The sequence below is a fragment of the Bison bison genome, unplaced genomic scaffold (assembly GCF_000754665.1).
Source record: "Bison bison bison isolate TAMUID 2011002044 unplaced genomic scaffold, Bison_UMD1.0 scf7180017864538, whole genome shotgun sequence".
Lineage (NCBI taxonomy): Eukaryota > Metazoa > Chordata > Mammalia > Artiodactyla > Bovidae > Bison > Bison bison.
Window position 1 is genome coordinate 5468091 of NW_011495086.1, and position 4024 is coordinate 5472114.

The following is a 4024-nucleotide window of genomic DNA, read 5'->3' on the forward strand; positions in this document are numbered from 1 at the left end:
CATTAGAGAAGGAACTGGCAACCCAGTCCAGTGTTCTTGCCTGGAGAATCCCAGGGACGGGGGAGCCTGGTGGGCTGCCGTCTATGGGGTCGAACAGAGTCGGACACGACTGAAGCGACTTAGCAGCAGCAGCAGCAGCAGCAGACTCTTGAGAGTTGCTTGGACAGCAAGGAGATCAAACCAGTCAATCCTAAAGGAAATTAGCACTGAATGTTCACTGGAAGGGCTTATGCTGAAGCTGAAGCTTCACTCCTTTGGTCATGTGATGCAAAAAGCCCATTCACGGGAAAAGATCCTGATGCTGGGCAAGACTGAAGGCAGGAGAGAGAAGAGGGTGGCAGAGGATGGGATGGTTGGATGGCATCATTGACTCAACGGACATGAGTATGAGCAAATACCGAGAGATAGTGAAGAGCAGGGAAGCCTGGCGAGCTGCAGTCCATGGGGTCATAAAGAATCGGACATAACTAGTGACTAACAACAACAAACCACAAATTCAGCTGTGTTATTGTCAGAATAGTAATTAAAAATAAATAACTTATTACTAAGAAAAAAATAACTGAGTTGAAATTTAAAAAGAAATCATGTATTTTCAAATTGCTTCCCAATAGAACTTTACCATTTTTATCAGAAGCTTATAATACTCAACTCAGTATATTCTCAGTAATATAAACCATTATCAGCTTAATTTTAGTCTGTTGAGATTTTGTGCTCTTTAAGATAGTTCTCAGCTATATATTAAGACTTCTGATTGTTTCCATGAAGTAAAACAGTAAAACAGAAAAGAAATTCTAGATATGAAAGCTATTCTTACAATTCTTAACTGTTTGATGTCAAACATAAATTATCTTTCAGCTTCAGTTTCTCACCTATCCAAAAAGTCTGTGACCTTCAACCTATAATTGAGTGGCTTCTGATTAAAGAAAAAGTAATAAAACTCGATGTGAGCACACTTTGTCAGCTGTCAAGTGCTATCTAAGCTTATGCTGCTAGTTGTTGATTACATAAAGAATGGATGAATTAATCATACATTTTATGGTGTTTTGAAACATCATATGCTTTACTATGGTGCAGAAGGGCTTCCCTGATATCTCAGTGGTAAAAATAAATCCACCTGCCAATGCAGGAGACATGAGTTTGATCCTTGTTTTGGGACGATGTCCCAGAGAAGGAAATGGCGAATCACTCCAGTATCCTTGCCTGGAAAATTCCATGGACAGAAGGGTCTTTCAGGCTACAGTGCATGGAATCACACAGAACGTTAGACACGACTTGACCTAACAGCAAGAACCACATGATGCAGGTAATGGTGAAGACACCATTACCATTTATTTTATCCATGATAGTGCTGAAACTAACACAACTCAATCTTTCTTTGATCCTTAACTGTGACCTATTTATTTTGTACGAATTTAATGAAATTATATGCCAAATCTACAATATGTGTTTCAAAAAATAACATTAATAGATATATATTCTTTAGGGTCATGAGGCAGACAGAATAAACTAAGATCCATAGATTTGATTCTCTTTTAAGGCATAAAGACATATTTTATAACATACACTCATTTCAGACATGATTTTTCAATCTTTATTTTTCAGTAGAATTTATTTTGTATTGGGATATAGCCGATTAATGATATTTCTACAGTTTCAGGTGAACAGTGCAGGGACTCACACATATATATACACACACACACACACACACACACACATATATATACACACACATACATATACACACATATATATATATATACACATATACACACACACACATATACACACACATATATATATACACATATATATACACACACACACATATATATACACACAGATATACAAATATATATATACACACACACATATATATATATATATACACACATATATATATATACACATATGCATACACACATATCTATATATATATACACACACACACACACACACGTGTATCCATTCTACCACAAACTCCCCTCCCATCCAGCCTGCCTCATAGCACTGAGGAGAGTTCCATGTGTTATACAGTAGGTCCTTGTTGGTTATCCATTTTATATATAGCAGTGTGTACATGTCCTCCCCAAATTCTCTCTCTCTTCTTCCTATTCATCCCCCTGCTAACCATAAGGAGACTTATCTTTTAAAGCAATTTTAGGTTCACAGCGAAACTGAGCAGAAAGCAGGGAGTTTTCATTTATCGCCACTCACCACTCCCTCCGTCATAGCCTCCCTACTATCAACATTCTTCAGCAGTACATTTACTAAAAATTGATAAACCTACATTGACACAACATTATCACCCAAAGGTCATGGTTTCACTAGGCTCACTCTTGGTTTTGTATATTCTGTGGGTTTTGACAAATGTTAAATAACATTTATACACCTTTATAAGATCATATGGCAAGATTTTCAGTGCCCTAAAAATCCTCTTTACTTGACCTGTTTATCAATCTTTCATCTCCAAACCTGGCAACTACATTTGCTTTTATTGCTTTCACACTTTTGCTTTTTCCAGAATACAATATTTAGTGTCATGTGGTATTTAGCCTTTTCGGATTATCTTTTTTCACTTAGTAATATATATTTAAGTTTCCTCCATGGATTTGCATGGCTTTATAGCTCATTTCTTTTTAGCACTAAATAATATTCCACTGTCCAGATGTATCACAGTATATTTATCCATTCACCTACTGAGGGGCATCTTGGTTATTTCCAGGTATTGGCAACTCTAAATAAAGCTGCTCTAAAAATCCATGTGCAGGTTTTTGTGTAAATATAACTGTTCAACTCCTTTGGGTAAATGCCAAAGAACACCATTGCTAGATCATATGGTAAAAGTATGATTAGTTTTGCAAGAAACTGAAAACTCTCTTTGCAAAGTAGCTGTACAACTTTGCACTCCCACCAGTAATGAATCAGAGTTCTGTTGCTCCATATTATCACTGGTATTTGGTGCTGTCAATGTTTCGGGTTTTGGCCATTCTACTAGGTGTACTGTAATTTTTAGACATGATATTTTTGTAACAGACAGCAGTTCAAAGTTCACAAAGGTTTTTTGGTTTATTTCAGTAAAATTGAACAGATTTTTCAAGAGATTTATTATTCAAATGCTCTCAGAACAAAAAAGAACTTCTGACCTTCATTCTAGAAGTAGTGCAAATAGGACCTATAGTGACTGCTAGAGTAGTAAATTATGTATGCAAATAAAAATTAAAACAAAGGCTAATTAATTGCTTTATTTTATAAGCATTATTAATCTCTTAAAATACATATGATCATTGACCTTCCATTTTTATCTTGGTCAGCTGTGGTACTGTAAGTTAACCAGAAACTTGCAATATAGAATACTCAATGGACAACATCTTGAATAGGTCTTTCATAACAGTTTCTGTTCAGTACTAATTAAAAAGAAACATTAAATAGAATATTGATTGCTTATATGATTTAACTGTTGATCAGTCTATTTTAGTATATATTTTTCCTGATAACTATCTCCAAAAGGAAAATTGGAGAATTCAAATTATGATTCCTATTTCTTTTTTGTTATTAGTTAAAAAAAGAAGATAGTAACACTTAGTTTATTTAGAACTGTAACTCATCCTTCTAGACAAGACAGAAAAATTAGAACACTGTTTACTCCCTCCATTACTTACATGCAATTTTATAATTTATTTATATATGATATTATTTATCTAGTCAGCAGCCATTTCAATTTACCACATATTTAGCATCTCAGGCCTTGTTGTTTCTTCCAATATCTGTGAAATATGAAATATGCTCTAGTATCCCTTTAGAAACTACCACATAATTGCACTAACCTCACACGCTAGTAAAGTAATGCTCAAAATTCTCCAAACCAGGCTTCAGCAATACACGAACCGTGAACTTCCAGATGTTCAAGCTGGTTTTAGAAAACACAGAGGAATGAGAGATCAAATTGCCAACATCTGCTGGATCATGGAAAAAGCAAGAGAGTTCCAGAAAAACATCTATTTATGCTTTATTGATTATGCCAAAG